The sequence below is a fragment of the Ornithorhynchus anatinus genome, chromosome 20, assembly GCF_004115215.2.
Source record: "Ornithorhynchus anatinus isolate Pmale09 chromosome 20, mOrnAna1.pri.v4, whole genome shotgun sequence".
Lineage (NCBI taxonomy): Eukaryota > Metazoa > Chordata > Mammalia > Monotremata > Ornithorhynchidae > Ornithorhynchus > Ornithorhynchus anatinus.
In genome coordinates, this window is record NC_041747.1 from 6,009,581 (window position 1) to 6,021,864 (window position 12,284).

At 41.2% G+C, this 12,284-nt stretch overlaps 1 protein-coding gene across 5 annotated transcripts in view; it reads right to left on the reverse strand.

The window, feature by feature from the left end:
* TRPC4 (transient receptor potential cation channel subfamily C member 4) overlaps nucleotides 1-12,284 on the reverse strand; it is a 115,043-nt gene that overhangs the window by 71,489 nt on the left and 31,270 nt on the right. The window contains exon 1 of one of the 5 annotated variants that reach the window (XM_029047971.2): nucleotides 3,103-3,425. The exons of the other annotated variants lie outside the window; for them this stretch is intronic. The gene's annotated coding sequence lies outside the window, so the exon portion shown is untranslated. Of the gene's footprint in view, nucleotides 1-3,102; nucleotides 3,426-12,284 lie in introns of those variants that run through there. 5 annotated transcript variants of the gene reach the window in all.

Here is a 12,284-nt window from a genome sequence, read left to right on the forward strand (position 1 = left end):
GAGGCTTACACCCTCCAAGGGATGGGGGAAAAATTAAAAGGGTTGCAACATGAAAATATCCTTAAAAGCGAGCAAATATTGTCCTGCGTGCCACAAATCCGGTTGATTGATGACTATGGTGGTCAAAGCACCCTTGTAATTACCAAGAATGAGAATGATAAAGCACTGCTTCCTAACTTAAAAAGGGCTTTTTTTTTTATATCCGTCTCTGAAAAGCTGACTAAAAAGTCCCTGCTAATAATACATATGGTTTCATATGGGATTAGAAGAGGATGTGAAATTGAAGGGTTATCTGCTTAGGTTCTGCCATCTACGTGTTGAGAGGGAAGATTTAATAGTCTTGTGAGGCTTTGTCACCTTGTACTCCTTTGCAACTCTTCTGTACTTGACTTGCAAATACCCGGGTTTGAAGTTGCTGTCACACTTAGGGAAAATATTGCCGCGACTGGATTCCAATTCAAGGTAAAACAAGAGATTAAGAGCCTGAAACCAGGTTTATAGGATTAGAAGAGTGAACATGGACAATGTGAGATGGAAAAAGGGAAAGGGTTGCCTAAGATTTGACTAAGAAGTTTATAAGATACAAAAATATTTTTTTTTTCCTTTTTAGCGACCCAATTGTTTTAGGTTAAATCATTTTTCACATCAAGGCATTCATCCACATAACATCCTGCTGAAAAGGGGTATGGAGTATTATCGTGCTTTTATAGAATGGAAAAATTTAGATTCAAGTAGTACCTGCGCACAATCGGTGAATAATCTGAAAACTGAACCCGGATTTATCAGACATGTCGATGTGGTAAAACATGAACAAAGATTACATTTCGGCTTCACGGTGGTAGCAACAGCATTTATTGAGTGCTTGCTTTGTGGGGAGCAATACTAATGCTATTTATTGAGTACCCACTACTAACAATAATTGTGGTATTTGTTAAACACCAAGCATTTTACTAAGCATAAAGGTAAATACAAACTAATAATGTTGGACACAGCCCATGTCCCACATGGGGCTTTCAGACTATGTAAGGGGAAGAACAGGCACTGAATCCCCATTTTAAAAATGAGGAACTTGATGCACAGAGAAGCTAAGTGACTTGCCCAAGGTCACCCAGCAGGCAAGCGGTGGAGCAAGGATTAGGGCCCAAGTCACTCCCAGGCCTGTTCTCTTTCCACTAGGTCATACTGCCTGAGTGCAACTCACCAGAGTAAGCACTTGGGAAAGTGGGAGAGAAGAATTAGGCACTTTTGGGACAAGGAGTTTAAACTGTACTAAGCACTGGGGTGAGTACACACTTAGCAAATTCAGACATGGGCCTTCCTTCTAGCACCTGTTTCTCTAGATCCCTAATGCCAGGGTTGGCTGCACTTTTTCTAGCAAGGCAGTAATAGCAATGGTATTTACTGAGCGCGTAATAAATACAATGCAGTATACTAAGCTCTTGGGAAGTTCATAAGAAGTAAGGTTTCCAGCAGCACCCACTCAATCAAAGGTATTTGTGTGTTTATTATGTACTAAGCGTTTGGGAGACTGCAGAAGAGTTGAAAGATATCTTCCCTGCCCTCAAGGAGCTTACAGTCTAATTGGGAGCCTTCAGTCTTAAAACTCTAAGCCTGACAGTTTATAACTTCTACAGTCACTTACTTTTTTCCCCCAGGGGGCACATGAGCCTATATCAAAGAGGGCAGGTCAGTAAGCTTTAATAGCTCTAAACCAGTTCCCTTTTCCTCACTGGCCTAAACCCTTATCTAAAAATAGCAACCAATTCCAGGAGAGATGCATTTCTTGAAGCCCTCACTGAGCGGCTAGACACAATTGGTTTTTCCTGACTTGAGAAAAAGACTTGCAGTGCATCTTATGAACTAACGTGCACATACACACACACACACAGCACTAACTGACTAACCCATGAACTCATATTTTGCAGTTTTAAATCAACAAGGAATAAACCTGATACTTCTTGAAGTTCTCATTTCAGACCCCCACTAGTCTGATACTTTACTGTCAAATATCAGGAATTACATCTATTAAGCCCTTCCAGGCAACACTGCTCTGATGTGGCTAGTAGATTCCAGATCTAGGGCTAATAAATGCTGAGCCAACAGTTGAGTCTTAAATGATTAGAATGAAAAGCGTAGATGAGCTGTTTAAGCAACCAGAGAGCTTGTCCAGTAATTAATATGGTACTCTGCACTCAGTAGATGCTCGGTAAATACTACTGGTGGACTAAGCAACTAGAGAATCCTACATTGGAGAAAATTCCAGAGGCTAGTATTCATTCACTCAATCGTTCTTCTTGAGCGCTATGTGCAGAGCACTGTACTGAGCTATCTTGGAGTGATGAAGCATTTTACATTAACTACTACTTAAAGCAGACATGTCAAACTCTTTCCTGTGAGTGGGCCATATATGTAGTTATGTATTCATTCACCTATCGCGCTTTCAAAAGCTGCACATTGCAAAGAAAGTATCCGTTCAATAACTAGAAATGAAATACATTAATAATCCTGCTAAAGGAAATTTAATGGATAAAAATGCATTTATAAATTTAGTAAATAGTTGCCAATTTCTTGCAGAGTGGTTGGTATAGCTCACTGTGGGCAGGGAATGTTATATTGTTGTATTATACTCTCCTCAACGCTGATAAGTAAGCTGTTAATAAATATGTCTGATTGATAATAAAGAACTGGAGAAAAGAAATGCCACTACTGAACCAGATTGCTTCAGCTTGATAGTCTGCCTCTGGCAATATCAATGGAATAATTGGTAGTTCTCTGTGTTGGTGAACCTCTCTGCTACCCCTTGCCAGGGTTTTGCATGGACCCCCCAATCCACCACCCTTTCTTCTACATACCTAATTTTCCCTTTAGATACTCATGACATGGCCTGCTTTTCCGTGAATATATCCAAATCCCTCGTGAACCAGACTATCTTTTCAACCTGCACAACTTCCTGGAGAAATGATTCCATGGCTTCCCACAGGTGTGGAAACAGCAATTCCTCTCTAAAGCTTTGAACCTTTAAGCCATGTGGAACAGCAGTTACATCAACCATAATAGAATTATTGAAACAGAAAGGCAGCATGGACACAAATATATACTTACATTCTGGGGATCTGGCCTTTAAAGGTTGCATTGATTACTTTTCACTCCTAATTGTCTTTTAAAGCTCATCTTACATTTCCTGATGTTCAATTATTAATAGTTATTTTCCTTTCCTCGCTAACGTCTGAACGGATGAACTTTATCATGGAGAAGTGTTTTACGTGCAGGGTTTGTATGATGAAAAGAACTGTTTCACTCACACGTGCCTATTTCATCGACCTCAACTGAATTTCTCCACTGCACTGTCATCAATTGTTGTAATCATCTGTTTCATTTCTTTCCAAGTAGACGGTTTCCACAAATTAATGCAGGCATTACATTTGACTGAGTGAAAGTCTACCAGCATACGTCTCCAATGTAAAATAAAATACCTTCAATTTATAAACATTGCAGAGTTATTTCAGTACCTCCAAGGCATTAAGCACTGTGTTCAAAGCTCCTGTGGGAAGAGAACATGTCTACCAAGTCTGTCACACTGTACTCTGCCAAGTGCTTAGAACAGTGCTCTGCTCACTCTAAGTGCTCAATGAATACAGTCGATCGGTTCATTGATTGACTCCTCAGTGCTGGGGCAGATAGAAGATAATCAGATCAGACACTGTCCCTGGCCCATAGAGGCTCACGATCTAAGATTAATATCCTTAGTTGTTTCCTCTTTTGTAAAATATCTTGCCCAAGGTTGCCTAGGAAGCTAGTGTCCAAAGGAGAATCGTCACCAGTCTTCCCATTCCCAGTCCCTGCTCTTTCCACTGGGCCATGAAAGCCTCTTTAAAATAAATGTCCGTGTCTTAATTCAAAGTCACCCTGACTCAGGCAGCTCTGTACTTTTCTCCTGATAAGTGGGTAGGGCCCAGACCTGAAGAGCAAATGAGGTCAGTGCTGTTCATTGGAAACAGCTGGGAGCAGTAATTAAACACTAGGTCATGATTTGGTTTACGCCAACCAGGATTTGAAATGGGAGCAGCAACAAATTTATCTGGAGCCATAACCCGGAAGAAATATTTGCTCGGGACCCTATTTGACTCCTATTAATATTTACGATCTCGTTAGCTTCTTGCAAGCCGAATGCCGGGCAAAATCAGGAGAGGTTTTCCGGCAGCTGCTCAGAAGCTGAGGAGAGTCACTCCTCTCTGTGAGGATGCTTTAGACTTCTGCTGCAATCTTGGGCTAACCAGAATCCAATTGGCAACACAAGAAGCACTCACTGCATGCGAGCAAAACACCAGCTGAAGAGAGAGCTTTGAAGATGGAACACATGAGCACACACACCTTCACAAAGACACACTCCATAATGGTGAGGTGCACATCATTCTATTGAACACTCATGCCCCATTATTATTATGGCATTTGTTAAGTGCTTACTTTGTGCCAAGCACTATTCTAAACACTGGGGTAATCAGGTTGTCCCACTTGGGGCTCACAGTCTTAATCCTCATTTTCCAGATGTGGTAACTGAGGCACAGAGAAGTTAAGTGGCTTGCCCAAGGTCACACAGCAGACAAGTAGCAGAGTCGGGATTAGAACCCATGACCTCTGACTCCCAAGCCTGTGCTCTTTCCACTAAGCCATGCTCTGCCACATCTGGGTTAATTCTTGTGTGTCCCAAGATTCTTACTTTTTTAAAGGTATTTATCAAGTGCTCACTATGTACTAAGCACCGTGTTAAAGTGCTGAGAAGCAGCGTGGTTCAGGGGAAAGAGCACGGGCTTTGGAGTCAGAGGTCATGGGTTTGAATCCCGGCTCTGCCACTTGGCAGCTGTGTGACTGTGGGCAAGTCACTTAACTTCTCTGTGCCTCAGTGACCTCATCTGTAAAATGGGGATTAAGACTGTGAGCCTCACCTGGGGCAACCTGATTCCCCTGTGTCTACCCCAGCGCTTAGAACAGTGCTCTGCACATAGTAAGCGCTTAACAAATACCAACATTATTATTATGAGATCATCAGAGTGGATAGTCTTGGCCCCACATGGGGCTCTCAGTCAAAGAGGAAGGAAGGGTCACATCTTATCCTCACTTTACAGATAGGAAACTGAGGCCCAGAGAGGTGAAGTGACTTGCCCAAAGTCACCCAGCAGGCTGGTAGCCAAGCTGGGATTAGAATCTGGCTGTTCTGAAACCTGGCCCCATGCTCTCTCCATTAATCAATCAATGAATGGTATTCCTTGAGCACTTATTTTGGGCAGAGCACTGTACAAAGCACTTAGGGGAGTACAATACACCAGAATTAGCAGATGCATTCCCTGCCCAAATGAACTTAGAGTCTAGAGGGGGAGACAGACATTAATATAATTTATAATAATTGTTCAGGTATAACATTGGGCCGCATTGCCTCCGGTAATAAGCACTCGATAGTTTGGTTTCAACCCAGTATCACACCGAGGATGTTGGCTGGGGTATCTACACTGACGGCTCATCGTGGGCATAGAATCTGTCTTTTGTTTGGTGTTTTGTACTCTCCTAAGCGCCACACAGAGTAAGTGCTCAATAATTACGATTGAATGAATGGGTCTCGGCACTGGCTGCATCATGTTCAAAAAGCAAGGGCTTTACATATGTAGGTATGCTAAGCTGGCACCACACTCTGTTAGTCTCCCAATGGACATGCTAGCTTATTTCAATTGATTTTTCTGTATCTTAATCTGATCTCAAATCGCAATGCTTTGGGTAGCAAACTTCAATGATGACATTTAATTTTGTCTCCCTGATGGAGATCTTTGGCTGAAACCATTGCTTTGTGGGTTCAGGAGGTTATAACTCCACAGTATCTGTTTTTAAAGCCAGAACCTTGCCGCTTCCGCGGATCCAAGGCAACCACCTGAGGGTGGGCTTCTAGAATACAATCGTCATCATAAAACAGCTTCTAGATGACTGAGTCGAGGGTGTTAAGTGACCCTTTTTTTAGTCCAGATGGCAGAGTTTCTAGGTGGATGTAAATCCCATTCTTCCAAGACCAGCTGCCAAGTCCCTTTTTGCTCCCTCAAGCATCGCTACGCAGAATCGGTCAGACAACAAGCATGGACCTAACACATTACATAACCTAGATTTATTCTTTGTGATAGGGAAAGGGTCATTTCGATCCTGACAATGGTCAACCAGTTAATCACCAAGCAGCCAAAACTTTGAGCAGTAGATCTTGCAAAACCCCAGAAGGTATTGAAATATGCTTTATGGGGTCCCAAGTGGGTGGAAGACATCTTTATTGGCCTACAAGTGCCGTGCAGAGCCCCTCAAATAATACCTTGCATTTCTCCTGTACCTGACATGAAGCAAACGTCGAGGTTTCCAGGGCGTGCTCTGTTTTAGCCTTCTCTATCTCCCTTCTCTCTCTGTTCCCCAACCTCTTAGGTTCCACCCCCACCCCTCAAGTTCTGGTTCTTTTATCCAAATGGAACCATCAACCATGCAGCTGCTGGGTGTCGATTTTGCCGTAGTTACGCTGCCAGACAGGAGTTCTGCCCTGCGGCCCTGACAAGTTACACGGGTTCGATACACACCCGTAAAGCAGCGTTCCCCATGAACACAGGAAGCAATTTTCTCCCCTGCCCCCGAAAACTGACAAAAGACATCCTTATACCTCATCACAACACTCTACTCCCACATACGGGGAGAAAATCAATGCTCATTACCAAGCGAAAATGCTGAAAGCCTTTCTTTTGGAGGAGGGAAATAAGGGGAATATTTTTCTCAACTGTAAGCAGCGATGTACTGGTAACCTAGGAAATGAGAAGAGAGTGGCTTTTTGATTGGTTGCAATTTCAGATTGATTGACAGTGATAGGCACAGTTCTGAATCGCAGGTGTGTGAATAGTATCTGTGCAATTACCAACTACCTGACAATTTAGACCTTATTTAGAATATAAAGAAAACTACTTTGAATGGAAGGTAAATTGCATTTTTACAGGTTTTAAAGGCATTTACAGCCTAATGCTCACCTCTTGTAGTCTGCTCCAGAAATGAAAATAAACACCTTATAGGGCATGCTTGATTGCAGTTATTTTATATTCGTTTGTACTTTTCAAAGGTTATGGGCATTTAGCAAACTAATTGCATCTATAGGTGTCAGGTGAGATTTTCTTTAAAAGAGTATCATTAAGTGAAGCATTCTTATATAAGTCCTGGCTTCAACAGAATTCAAAATGTTTTTTTCTGGGAAGCATCAACTTATTCTGTATAGTTGTAAACTATCTAAGGATTAATTGTCAACTCTCCACCTTTAACCAATTGCAAAATGGGTAATAGGACCTCGATGGACCCTGGACATAGGAGTTACTGAGAACTTGAAAGGGCCTACTTTCAAGCTTCTTGCAGCTCTCTAAACACTGAGGAGCTTGTCGATAGTGTTCCTTGACGGTTGAATAAAGCCATCTGGAAGGCATGTTGAATGTTCTTAAGATGTATCAATCAATCCATCGTATTTAATGATGTACGTGCAGAACACTGTATTAAGAGCTTGGGAGAGCAACTAGATTTGCTTGTATCCAACCCAGTGCTTAGTACAGTGCCTGCCCCTAGGAAGCGCTTAATAAATACCATAATTATTATTATTATTTCAATACAACAGAGTTGGTGGGCATGCTCCCTGTCCACAATGAGCTTACAGTCTTGAGAGGGAGACAAGCATTACTACAAATACAAAAATAAAATAAAAAGCTGTAGGCATTCGATATAAAGGGACTGTTTTCAGTGGTTTCCCGAGATACGAGAAAGTGGAAAAGTCGCAGGAGAGGTTTTTTTTAAAATGGTACTTGTTAAGTGCCTACTGTACGTCAGGCACTGTAGTAAGTGCTGGGATAGATACAAATTAATCAGGTTGGACACAACCTCTGTCCCTCATCGGGCTCAAAGTCTTAATCCCAATTTTCTAGATCAAGTAACTGATGCAAAGAGAAGGAAGTGACTTGCCCAAGGTCACTCAGCAGACAAACAGAAGAGCTGGGATTAGAACCCAGGTGCTTCTGACTCCCAGGCTCGTGCTCCGTCTGCTAGGCCACACTGCTTGTCTTGAAGACAACATTCCCCAGCTTCAGAGTGGAATGTGCCTCCATTTGGTTCATCCTGGCTGAACTATCCCCTTGGCTTCTGAGATTATTGATTTACTGAGCATCTGATACACGGTAGTGCACCTGGGAAAGGTAAAGAACATCACAAATACAAGATGGGAGAGGATTAACTATGTGTGAGTCATCAGAAAAGGATCTAGGGATTATAGAGGATAACACTGTGATGAAGGGTAAGAACGTTGCCCTGTAATTAAATGAGAAAAAAAACCAAAACCGAACATTAGGATATAGATAGAAACGTGATGTAATCTTCCCAGAATTCTAAGCAATGATTTGACCCTTCCTTGGTCACTGTGTACAGTTTGGTAACACCACATGGGTCATGGAGAACTCCAAAAGGATTCAGAAGATGGTCACACAGGAATTTAAGAGATGGAAAAAAAGAGCTAAAAGAATAGGAACTGTTTCTATGGTAGCCACCAGAAATCGCACTTCTGACCTCAAAAAGCGATACACTTCCAAAGGGTCCAATTTATAACCAGGGAACAACAGGCCCTGGGGGAGAACAGAGCCCAGGGATAAGAAATGTTAAAGGTCTGGTACCTTTCATTAAGGCCTATGAATGGCACCTTATATTTAAAGGTGAGCCCATGTGGGACGGGGACTGCGTCCAACCTACCCCAGCGCTTAGAATTAACTTGTATCTACCCCAGCGTTTGACACACAGTAAGCACTTAACAAGTATCATAAAAAGTATTTGTAAAAACGCAAATGAAAGGTTCCCTGCCCACAGGGATTTTACAATCTAAAGGAAATTATTTACTGATTCACATTATGTACTCATTCACAAAGCATTTCCATTTGTTCATGGGTAAAAAAAAAATTAGCTCATCTTATCCACGGTAAACCTATCTAAAATTAAATGTGTTTAAATTCAGACATCCAGGTGCAAACAATTTGTTATGCCAAGTACTTCTGTTTTATATGTCCTATCTTGCAAGTTGTTCATAAACTGAACGACTCATTATCATTCCCTTTGTAATATCCCTTAATGACAATAAACTATTAAATATGGAGAGGCAAGGCATTCTATAGATCTATTATCCCTTTATCATGAATTATGTCCCTCCTTACAAAGTAAATTAGGCATCTTTGGTGAGATGAGCTATCGTGCACTGAATGAAGGCATGAAATTTGGCAATTAGTGGGCTTGTCTACAATGTCATAGACATTTTATTCTATGAAAGGTAGATTGGTAGCCTGCTTAAGTCTTGTTAAAGTGCATGTCTCCTTCTTTGTGTTGCATTTCAGCAAAAGAGTTATCAATCAATTAGTAATATTTACTGAGTGCTTACTGCGGTGCAGAGCACTTGGGAGAGCCCAGTACAAAAGAGGGGAGGGAATGTGTCTAACATGTTATATCTCCTCTCCCAAGTGCTTACTACAGTGCTCTGACTGATTGATGGACTGATAGAGTTGGTAGACACAGTCCCTGCCCTAAAGGGGCTTACAATCTAGTTACCAGTGAGGATACTCACACGCTGAATACCTTTGGCAACTGCAGGACACGAGTACCAGGTGAGAGAAGGCATTTTTCCACAGCAGTTTCTGAGGTCCAACTTAACTAAATCTGTAGCTGTTTGCCAGAGGTTTGCATCTGTGCTCTGGGCTTCTTTCTATGCTCCAGCTACTGACCCAGCAGCATAAGAATGAAACGCATCAGTGACTTCCGCTCAACTGTCACGGCTCCATTCAGAGTCTTTACAAGAGGAAAAGTCATCCAATCTAATATGCAATAGTTATAAAATCAAATTTAATGTTAACATACTGGAGAAGAAGATCAGGTGCTAGCTTCTTCTAAAGTACGGTCAGATTTGTTTTTAATGTTCGGATCTAAACTATGGGAAGCATTGTGGCCTAGTGGAGAAGCACAGGCCTGGAAGTCAGAGGACCTGAGTTCTAATTCCAGGTCTCCCGCTTGCCTGCTGCGTGACCTTAGGCAAGTCACCTCACTTCTCTGTGCCTCGGTTTCTTCAACTATAAAATGGAGGTTCAATACTTGTTCTCCCTCCTACATAGTCTGGGAGCCCCATGTGGGACAAGGAGCTGTGTCCAACCTGATTACCTTGTATCTACCCCAGCATTTAGAACAGTGCTTGACACATAGTAAGCACTTGACAGATACCATAATTAGGGTACATGATTTAATGCTTTTGTGTGAAAACCTCACCCTGGTTCAAGTCAATAAAGATCTGTTCCTGAATAAAATCAGAGTGAATCAGGAATATTGATTAAGAAGAAAGAAGAGAGATTGATTGCGGTTTATATGCACCTGACAGGAAATTTGATGGCAAGATTGAAATAACTAATGACCTTAGTGATTCTGACTCCTGAATTAATAGGCATTTATCTTTGGGCAAAAGAAATCCTAGATATAACAGGGACTAAAGAGGGTGTCAAACCACAAAGAATAGGCCAGCAGAAAATAAATGATCTGCACAATACTGAAGAGCCATAACAAAAGCCAAAGAATGGCCATGCTTTTCCTTTGTAAAATTACCACTTAATAAAATGCACAATTGAGATGCTTCTCTGCCAAGTGCATGGCACAACATTTATTCATTCATTCAATAGTATTTATTGAGCGCTTACTACGTGCAGAGCACTGTACTAAGCGCTTGGGATGAACAAGTCGGCAACAGATAGAGACAGTCCCTGCCGTTTGACGGGCTTACAGTCTAATCGGGGGAGACAGACAAGAACAATGGCAATAAATAGAGTCAAGGGGAAGAACATCTCACAAAAACAATGGCAACTAAATAGAATCAAGCATTTATTAAGTGCTTTCTATGTACTACACACTGTGCTATACGCTGGGGTAGATATAAACGTAACAGATTAGGCAGAGCCCCTGTCCAACATGGGGCTCACAATATAAGTGAGTGTAGACAGATATCGGGTGCATATATATCCATGCTTCACTTTCAAAATACTTTTTTCTGTGCAGTGCATATAGATATCTCTCTCTATCTGTACATATAAATATATATATGTGTGTGTGTATATATATATATATATGTATAAATTTATCTGTCCTTAACTTTCAGATGATGCTCCTGAATATAAGATGTTATCTATGGGTGTGAGTGTGGCAGAAATAGCCAATGTGACATCAGAACACCCTGTCACCCTGTCTGCTCTTAAAGATAGTCATCGATTTTTCTCTTTGTAATTGCAACATAAGATAAAGGTTCACCAGACAGATCCTCTGGCGAGGCAAACCCTTTAGAGGATTCCTTTTCTAGCCCCTAAAACAGCCAGGACCAAAGGGCCATTTTCTCTTTGGTGAGCAGGGCAAAGTAAATCAATTCTTAGGCTTAGTTTCCCACTAGACTGTGAGCTCCTTGGGGCAGGGAACATGTCTACCAACTCTGTTACATTTCCTGTTAGAAATCTCACACCCTCTTAATATCTCATCTACCCTGTGGTTGCTTCATGGTGGTTTACTTAAAACTAGCTAGCTAATACTGAACTCAACTATAAGCAATCATCTTTTCAAGCATCCTTCATTACTAATGGGTCCATCTTCCAGGTTTAAATCCCTAGTAGACTTAAAATATACTTGATTGATATCCTGCTTTACAATATATAGTTAACTCCTCAATTTAGAGAACGACTCTCACATAGCAGAATGGTTTTCAGGGAAAATTTTCATAGTAATTGAGTAAAATATTTATAATAAAGGCCTCAAAGCATGTTACCTTCTCTCTCCAAGAAACCAGATGAACTCTTTGAGAAATATTTTCACGACAAAGATCATTTTGAAAACCTCAGGTTACAAAAGGCTGAAAAACCTAACAAGAAAAAGAGTAAACTGAGCAAAGCAAAAGAGTAATAAAGAAAGAATTACTCAGTGAACATTTGTGAGTTCTCTGTGGCCATAATGAAAAGAAAATACGAGAGTGAAAATAAATGAAATGCACTATCGACATAGCTTTTAAAAAAATTTTCCACTCTAATTCATAATTTTAATCTACCATCTGTGTCCTGAAGATTTCCAAATCCCTCTTCTGCCCTAATGCTTCTTCCACTGATTGTACTGCTCTCCATTTCAACACTTTTCTTTTAAAACAATGCCATTCAGACCTTTTTTGCAACAATTCTAGTGAAATAAGAACAGGA